At 43.2% G+C, this 10,076-nt stretch overlaps 1 protein-coding gene across 1 annotated transcript in view; it reads left to right on the top strand.

The window, feature by feature from the left end:
* Positions 1 to 1,213: 1,213 nt before the first annotated feature.
* SKA1 (spindle and kinetochore associated complex subunit 1) overlaps positions 1,214 to 10,076 on the top strand; it is a 30,753-nt gene continuing 21,890 nt past the window's right edge. Inside the window, exon 1 of the mRNA XM_040264468.1 lies at positions 1,214 to 1,856. The gene's annotated coding sequence lies outside the window, so the exon portion shown is untranslated. The remainder of the gene's footprint in view (positions 1,857 to 10,076) is intronic.

Below are 10,076 nucleotides of genomic sequence, written 5' to 3'. Positions count from 1 at the left end.
AAAGAATCTGCCTGCAATGAGGGAGATGGCCTTCAGCACAGGGGCCTGGGTTCCATCTCTGAGTCTGAAAGATCCCCTGGAGAAGGAAATGGTAATCCACTCCAGGATTCTTTCTTCAGAAGCCTGGTGGGCTGCAGTCCATGGGGTCGAAAGAGTCCGATATGACTTAAGTTTTTCCCTCTACAAACACAGGATGTCATTCTTTCTTCTTAATATGAGTCCTGAGTGCAGGTCCAGCTGGGCTAGGCTGGGCCTAAGAACTGGAGGCGGCTTGGACAAATGTCTGGAATCTAGGGCCCAAGTCATTAACTCCCTTCTTTTTCCCCTTCATCCTCCCGTGTCCAGCTCCCTGCCCTCCAACTCCTCAGTTGCCCGGGTCGCCAAGAGACAGTGTTATGCCTTTCACCTCTCAGTGTCCCAGAAAGTCAGGAAGTTGTCTTTACATTTTCAGAGTACTGGGTACCTTCAGCCGCCGCCTTGGCAGGATGCCTCAAATCGCAAAGCCTAGTGAGGAGTGCTTCCAGGAGCCGCGTTCTGGTTGCCCCGGGCTACCCACTCTGCGCGGTTTTCACCTGGCCGGAAGGGGGCCCCGTGACCATGGGCAACGTAGGACGCCGAAACCAGCTACTTCCTCTCGGTTGAGGCTTCGAGATTCTCTAGTCCACCTCTCTGGATATTTTCCAGTTTCTGCTCGGAAGGCAAACTATGTAGTATGCCTTTCCTCTTGGAAAAGTTGAAGGCCAAAATACAACTCTAATTTATACAGCTAGTTGTATCTTATAATGGGAATAAAGGGTTGGTTACATGCCATCTTATCCTAAGAGTGCACAGTTCAGGCTTTCTTAGCACGTCGGGAAGACTTTTGTGATTTTTGTTATTTATTGTACTGGCTTAAAATGGGGGGAAGCGGGAGTGCCCATCCAGATCAGGCGAAGGAGAGCGAGGTTATGGTAGTGGCCGTGGCCCCTCCGCCGCCTCCCGCAGCAGCCGCGGCCCCGCCCGCGCCGGGTCCCTTCTGCTGCCTGCTGCTGCCGCGGCTTTGACATCGGCGGCAGGGGCTCCAACCGGAGACCCCGGGCACTCCTAGAGCTCCTCATCCCGCCAAGGAGCCCCGGAAGTCGAGTCCCGCTTGAGGTCCGTCCGCCCTCTACAGTCGTCCAACCTCGGAACCCGTTCTTGGGAGGGAGGGTTTTCATAATGGAAATCCTGCATCCCTCGGCGATCAGGGCGCGCCAGGAGCTGGAGGGGCCTCAGCTCAGCAACAAGAGGCCCGTGCTGTCCCAGAGCCCGGCACTCCCCTGGAGAGACTTCGCCATACGCTACCCACCGCCAGGGTGACTCTCAGCCGTGCCCCGGGGACGGGGTGGGGCTTCTGCGCCTTCTGGCCGGGTCTGAAAACGGCGGCCGGGCGGCCTTCACTCCCACGGGGAAACCCGTGTCGACATATGGAGAATGTAACTAAGCTACTCCTGGGTGTTGCTGCCTCCTCGTCCATTTTGTTTGGCCAAGCGGTTTGCAGAGACCTTAAACTGACATCAGCCCCCTCACACAAGCACGCACCCGCTATGGCCTCTACAGAGTCATAAGCAAACATAAGTTCCTGAAGTGCCTTCGCCAATAGCTCTTGTGATCAACAGTCTCTCCTGTATCCCAGCGCCTGGATGCCTTACGCACCTCCTTAGACAGACCTTCTGTGGCTTACCAAAACTCTGGTCTGAATGGATCACCGGGATCCTATCTTAGGAAGCCCAAAGCACTCCACCCAGGGACCCTTATGATAAAGGCATCCGGCCTCTCTGCACCCTGTCTTGACTTGAAGACCACTGGAGAGACGAAGTGTACCTTCTCCAGGACCTGTGAGTAATAAGCTTATCTATTTTAATTACTCTTGTGGTCCTGTTGCCACCATCCTGCTCCTATACTCCACTTGTGTGTGTGTGTTAGTCATTCAGTCGTGTCTGACTCTGCAACCCCATGGACTATAGCCCACCAGGCTCCTCTGTCCATGGGATTCTCCAGGAAAGAATACTGGAGTGGATTGCCATGCCCTTCTCCAAGGGATCTTCCCAACCCAGTCATCTCCCACAATGTGGGCATTCTTTACCTTTTGAGCTACCCAGAAAGCCCTATACTCCACTTAACAAATGTTAATTTAATAAAGTCACAAGATTGATGGCATAAGACAGAAGCCCACGGTCAAACCACTCTCTTCCTCCTCAAGGACTCAGCCCTTTACCTCTGCCTAGGAAGAGCCAGATCATAGAGCCCTGGTCCAGCCAGTCATGTTTGGGGACAGGCAGCGTGAAGAGCATGCTGCCTGGGAACTGGGTCCCCCTCAGTAAAACAGGAAGTGTATCATGGGCCCCTGGGGACCGTGACACCAGGAGGAGCAGGAGTCTGAGAAAACCTGCTGCTTTGGCAGGCTGGGGTTTGCAGCTCATCAGGAGCAAGGGTCACCTGGACATGTTGCAGGAAGGGAGTTTGCCCTCCAGGGCCCAGACTGGGCTCTTGTCTAACACTTGGAAATGAATTGTCCAAGGAGACACACGTGCTGACCAAGCGAGAGACTTTGCTGGAAAAGGGTGCCCGGGTGGAAGGCAGGAGGGCGAGGGAACCCAGGAGGATCGCTCTGCCTTGTGGTTCGCAGTCTCAGGTTTTATGGTGATGAGATTACTTTTGGGTTGTCTCTGGCCAATCATTCTGACTCAGGGTCCTTTCTGGTGGCATGCACATCACTCAGGCACAATGGAGTCTAGCCAGAAGGTTTCTGGGAGGTTGGTAGGACAGGCGGACTGGTGTCTCCTGTCTCCTTTTGACCTTTCCTGAATTCTTCCTGTTGGTGGTGGCTTGTTAGTTGCATATTCCTTACCACGATCTCCTGTCACAAATCACTCATGCAAATGGTTACAATGGCACCCCACTCCAGTACTTTGCCTGGAAAATCCCATGGACGGAGGAGCCTGGTAAGCTGCAGTCCATGGGGTCGCTAAGAGTGGGACATGACTGAGTGACTACATTTTCACTTTTCACTTTCATGCATCAGAGAAGGAAATGGCAACCCACTCCAGTATTCTTGCCTGGAGAAACCCAGGGACGGGGGAGCCTGGCGGGCTGCCGTCTATGGGGTTGCACAGAGCTGGACACGACTGAAGTGACTTAGCAGCAGCAAATGGTTACTGTTATGCCTGGCAAGGGTGGGCAATTTCAATCCGTGTTTCCCCTAACAGAGGACCTGAGACTGCTTTCTCAGGTATCTGACTGTTTGTCAGCCTGTATCCTCGTTGCCTTTGTGGGTCTTCAGTACTAGGATAGATAGAGAAATCTTTCTGGCATCGGGAGATATGCTGGAGGCCTTTGTGTGACCATTGTTCTCTCCTAGGCATGGCCTTTCACACCACAACTGAAGTAGAAGTTATCACCACCACTTGCCAAATTGTGTGTTTTTTTTTTCCCCCTAGTATTGTGATATGACTTTGTTTTCTTCCTGTGTCCCCAAATTACCCTTTCCTCCTCCTGATGATTTAGGAAGATAAAACCAATGTTTGCAATTTTCGGAATGCTTATGGTAGGCTACCATAAGCTATGTTATAGCTCTGTTTTGTGCTATTTTAGAAATGGTAATTGTCCCAACATTCTTTTGGTTTCAAGCATAGGAGGGAACTGTGTGAAAACAAAACAAAGAAACCTGCCCCCAAATTCTTGTGTAATGTTTTTGAAATTGTTTTAAATAATTTTTTAGTGTTTTACCTTAATATGGACAGTGTTTTTGTTTACATTTCAAAAAACAAATGTACCTATAAAATGTATTTTTTGTTCTTAAATGTGTTTGTAATCTTTATGAATTTATGAATTTATAATATATGTGTTTACATTTGCTCATTATATAAAGGATTTTCCTTTCTATAATATATAAAATTATATATTATATGTATATAATTTTATATTATAGGAAAGCCCCTATGAATATATGTGTGATATATAATTTTATATATTATACATATATAATTTTATAGATAATATATATGTTATATATTATATTATTTAATTATATAATATATTATATATAATATAGTCATATATTATGTATTATAATATATAATATAATATAATATATATTATCTACAAATAAATAAATATAAATAAATATAAAATATTAATAATATATCAATATATGTATATATAAATAAAATATATACATATAAGAATATAAATATATTTATATAAATATAATATAAATAAATATAATATATAATATATTTATAAATATAATATATAATATAAATATATTATATATTTATATATTTATATAAACAAATATATAAATATAATATATTTATATAAATATATTATATATGAATATAAATATATATAACAAATTTATATAATCATTTATTTATAATCATTTGTATATTATTTATATAATTTTATTTATATAATATAAAAATATATTTTATAATATAATAGATTATATTTTATAATATATAATATATGATATAATAAATATATTATATCATATATTATATTAATTATATATTATATAATATACACTTTTATATATTATACATATAATATATAATTTTATATATTATACATATATTCATAAGGGCTTCCCTGATAGCTCAGTTGGTAAAGAATCTGCCTACAATGCAGGAAACCCCGGTTTAATTCCTGGGTCAGGAAGGTTCGCTGGAGAAGGGATAGGCTACCCACTCCAGTATTCTTGGGCTTCCCTTGTGGCTCAGCTGGTAAAGAACCTGCCTGCAATGCCCAAGACCTGGGTTCGATCCCTGGGCTGGGAAGATCCCCTGGAGAAGGGAAAGGCTACTCACTCCAGTGTTCTGCCCTAGAGAATTAAGTCCAGGGAGTCGCAAAGAGTCAGCAGTGACTTTTAGTTTCTTTCAAATGTATTATGTAATCTTTATGAATTTACAATATGTATATATTTGCTCATTATATAAAGGATGTTTTGAAAAATCACTTGTAATATTACAAAGAATGGCAAATACAAAGGTTATTGTTTTGATTTCATGAATGTTTTCCTTTGATTTGACAAATATGGGAGAAGAGGATTTTTTTCTCTACCATTAAGTTGCCTGCAGCGTATCAGTCTCATAATCTGAAGGTCCTGAGTTTGAACCTCAGAGGGGGCAACGCGAAGCTTTGGGCTTCCCATGTGGTGCTAGGGGTAAAGAATATGCCTGCCAGTGCAGGTACAGACTCGATTCCTGGATCAGGAAGATCCTCTGGAGAAGAAAATGGCAACCCATTAGAGTATTTTCGCCCCCACGGACAGAGATCCTGGCAGACTACAGTCCATGGAGTCATAAAACAGTTGGACATGACTTAGCAACGAAACAACAAATTACTGATTCACTTTGCTGTACAGCAGAAATTAACACAACATTGTAAGTTAACTATACTCCATTAAAAATTAATTGAAAAAAGAAAATCCCAAAGAATTCACAAAAATAAGCTATGGGATCTAATAAACAATTTAACCAAAGTTGCAAGATGTGTGGTACAAGATCAATTTTTTAATGTGATAAAGTGCATCCATTAAAAAGCCTGTAGGAAAAAGAAAAAAAAGCCTGTAGGTAACATCATACTTAAATAGTGAATGACTGAATGCTTTCTCCTTACGACTTGTTGGGAAAGGCAGTCAAGCGCAGCTTCTTGCCCTTTGCACAGTTGCATAAGAGTGACCTTGGGTCTGGAATATTTCTTAGCAAAGAGACAAAGAGCCCTCACAGGCTGAGCTAGGCGTATCGCTTTGGGAATATCTTTCCCTGATCTAGACTTAACGTGTACTTCTTCATTCTGTTTATGGGTGTGTGTCCTATAGCACCTGGCTAACCCCATTGCTATGTCTGTTCCTGGAGGAGAGGTAAAGGGGTCCTTCAGCTGCAGCACAAGAGGGGGTGTGCAGACCATCTTCTTGTGTCAGCGGTTTCTTGTGTCCCTGCTGACCATGAGGGACAGACACTCAACTGTTGAAGCTGGTATTCCTCTGACTCTTCTCTACATGAGGAAAGCAGTGTTCCATTCAGCACCTATGTGAGGCGTGTATTTCTCTGCTACCCTAAACATGCAAATCATGGAATTGTTGCTGCTAGGCAACAGATATCACTTGTTCAACATTTGCTCTCACCTCTCCTGTTACACATCATTGTAGAAATTAACACAACATTGTAAGTTAACTATACTCCATTAAAAATTAATTAAAAAAGAAAATCCCAAAGAATTCACAAAAATAAGCTATAGGATCTAATAAACAATTTAACCAAAGTTGCAAGATGTGTGGTACAAGATCAACTTTTTAACGTGATAAAGTGCATCCATTAAAAAGCCTGTAGGTAACATCATACAGGCTTACTTATATCTACTTACATCTACTCAGTAAAATGAGACAAGAGAAAGAAGCAAAAGGCATACAGATTGGAACAGAAGAAATGAAACTTCCCCTATTCTCAAACAACTTGATTTTCTACATAGAAATTAAAAAAAACTTAAATAAGCTCCAAGAACTTATAAATATTTAGTTATGCTGCAAGATAAAAGGTCAATAGACAAAATGAATCATATGTCCATATGAACATCACACTAACTTGAAACCAGAAAAATTCAAATAATACCATTTAAATAATTTCAAAATAATGAAACGTAGGTATGAATCTAACAAAATACTGTGCTGTGTCTGTATACTAAAATCTACAAAACACTAATGGAAAAATAAAAGAAATATAGTTAAATGGTGAGATGTGTCAGGTGTATGGATTAGATGATTAAGTATATTTAAGATGTCAGTCATTCCAAAGTTCGGAGAAGGCAATGGCAACCCACTCCAGTACTCTTGCCTGGAAAATCCCATGGACGGAGGAGCCTGGTAGGCTGCAGTCCATGGGATCACGAAGAGTCAGACACGACTGAGCCACTTCACTTTCACTTTTCACTTTCATGCACTGGAGAGGGAAATGGCAACTCACTCCAGTGTTCTTGCCTGGAGAATCCCAGGGACAGGGGAGCCTGGTGGGCTGCCATCTGTGGGGGTGCACAGAGTCGGACATGACTGAAGCGACTTAGCAGCAGCAGCAGCATTCCAAAGTTGAATGACAGACTTTACACAATTCCATTCAGAATATCAGCAGAATTTTCAGTGTATATATACACAAATTGATTTTAAATTTTTATAGAAATTTAGGAACTAGAATACCTAAAATAATTTTTAAAAGAAGAAGAAATTTGGTGGCTTCACACAACTTCACTTTAAACTATGAAACTTCGGTGATCAAGGCAGTATGGTATTAGTGAAGGGATAGGCATCATGCAACAGAATAGAAAGTCCAGAAATAGATTCACTCAGATATGACCAATTGACTTTTTGCAAAGTTACAAACACAGTTTAATGGAGAAAAGACAGTATTTTCAACAAATAATGTTGGAACAATTGGACACCCACCTGTAGACAGTGAGAGAACTCCAACCCCAACCTCACATTGTATACAAAAAGTTACTGAAAATTTACCATACATTTGAATGTAAAACATGGAACTATAAAGCTTCTAGAGAAAGCAGGAGAAACATGGGAGAAAAGTCTTCATGACCTGCAGTTCAGCGAACAGTTCCTAGACATGACATCAAGTGTGAGCCATTAAATAAAAAATAAGTAAGCTGGAATTCATAAAAATTAAAAACGTTTGCTCTGTGAACGATACGGTTCAGAGAATGAAAAGGCAAGACAAAAGCTGGGAAAATATATATGAGCAAAACATATCCAACAAAGGACATCTATCTAAAATGTATAGGAACTTTCAAAACTCAATAATAAGAAAAACTAAACAATCCAATCTTAAAATATAAGCAACACTTTTTTTTTTTTTTGGCTGTGCTGGGCGTTCGTTGATGTGTGTGGGCTTTCTCTAGTTACGGCACACAGGCTCCACTCTCTAGTTGTGGTGCAGGGGCTTCTCATTGCGGGGGCTTCTCTGGGTGTGGAGAGCCTGTGCTCCACAGGCTCTAGGCCCTCGGGCTCGGGAGCTGTGGTGCTCGGGCCTAGTTGGCCCGCATTGTATGAGATCTTCCCAGACCAGGGATTGAACTAGCGTCCCCTGCACTGCAAGGTGGATTCTTAACCAGCGGACTGCCAGACCACCAGAGAAGCCCTACAGGCAACAGATTTGAACAGACATTTCACCAAAGTCTAATTTCTCTGTGACATTTTTTCAGATGTCAGTTCTTTACCCGTATTTAAAAAACATCAGGTTATCAATTTTGCAACGATCGTTACCCGGTGCTGCGGTTGTCATAAGATTTGATTTCCATAGTGGACATTGTGAATGTTGAACGTAGCTTTTCATCTAAGAGTGCTAACAAATTTTTTAAAATAGCCATTATACATTTAAAGGGGAGATTGTGTTTTGGGGGTTAAGGTTGGGTTGGAGTTGGGATTATGGTTAGGTATGGGTGAAACTCATAGTGAGTGAGGGAAGAGAAAACTCTGAGCAGGGGATATTTACAGAGAATACTGGAAATGGTCCACGTTTACCCCTGTTACTCTAGGAGCAGCACCTGGACCTTATGTTTATTTCTGACAGGTGGAATAATGAGCATTTTCATTTTATTCTTTGTCCTTTCCTGTGTTCAAATTTTCAATTAAAAACATGTGCTTCTTTTACAACAGAAAAAACAAGTGCTAGCAAAGAAGGTGATGCGGGCATGCTCAGTCATGTGCGACTCTTTCTGACCCCATGGACTGTAGCCCACCAGGCTCCTCTGTCCAAGGGGATTTCCCCTGTGAGAATACTGAAATGGATTGTCATTTCCTCCTCCAGGGAATCTTCCCAACTCAGGGATCGAACCTGTACCTCCTGCATTGGCAGGTGGTCTTTACCATCGAGCCGCCTGGGAAGCCCTTACTCAGTCGTGTCCCACCTTTGCGACCCCATGGACTGTAGCCTATGAAGCTCCTCCATCCATGGAATTTTCCAGGCAAGAGTACTGGAGTGGGTTGCCATTTCCTTCTCCAGGGGCTCTTCCAAACCCAGGGATTGAACCCGGGTCTCCCGCATTGCGAGCATATGCGTTTACCGTCTGAGCCACCGGGGAAACTTAACAAAAGAGATATTGAAGTTTAATTTCATCAACTTTAAGAGCAGGTGTACTGCACATCTGTGGCCACAGGGGCCTGAGTTTCTGTGAATGGTGCTGCCCTGCCATCTAGTGGCCATATGGCATGGGAGCCTTCCAACCAGCATTTCAATAAAGAGGAAGACTGTCTTTGAAGAAGGCAAAAAATATACCGTATTTTAGGTAAAACTTTGATTTGGTTGAGTTTTTAAAAAATGAGTAAAAATGATTGATGTGGAAAATAAAGAGGAATGTAGACAGGCCATTGTGAGCAAAGACACAGAGGGGATGAACCACAGGGAGGGGCAGGGTCTGTGCATGTCTTGGCAAGGGGCCATGCCCCGGGGCCCAGGTGCGTCCCTACGAGCAAGAGGTGCTGGGAGATGAAGCTGAGGGGCAGGCAGGGCCCAGGTCGAGGGTGGACTTGGGCATCAACTTCAGCATTTCAGCAGGGCAGCCTGGAGATCCATCTCGATCACCACACTCACTCCTGACCTCGTCCCTGCCTCCCTGACTTGGCTGCCCTCCGGTTGGCCGAATCACTGTTCTGAATCTACTTTTGTAACCAATTGCAAGTGTGAGTCGAATGATGGGAAGGAGAATGCTGTTACCACACCCAAAGCTGCTGTGGATGGCTGGGATTCAGGGTAGAATAGAAGGGGCAGGACAACAGCAGGGCAAGATTCATGGAGCATATTGATGGTGAAGAGATCTGGGCCAGACAAACAATGGGGTGAATAGTGCGGAAATGCATAAGCGAGCGCCAAAATGTAACCATATGTCCTGGCTCCCTTCTGCCTGCCCCTCAATACCCACTCTCCATGGATTTCCATTCGGCCCTGGAGCCAGATGGCCTGACCTATATGAACTGCTTCAAGGGTTTCCTTTGCCTTCTGACTTCAGGGGTAGGGAGGGGAGGTGAACAGCTAGGCCCAGGCATTGAGGTGAAGGGT

Source organism: Oryx dammah, unplaced genomic scaffold (genome assembly GCF_014754425.2).
Source record: "Oryx dammah isolate SB20612 unplaced genomic scaffold, SCBI_Odam_1.1 HiC_scaffold_22, whole genome shotgun sequence".
Taxonomy (NCBI): Eukaryota; Metazoa; Chordata; class Mammalia; order Artiodactyla; family Bovidae; genus Oryx; species Oryx dammah.
The sequence above is the reverse complement of the archived record's forward strand: the minus strand, read 5'-3'. Positions and strand labels throughout refer to the sequence as shown.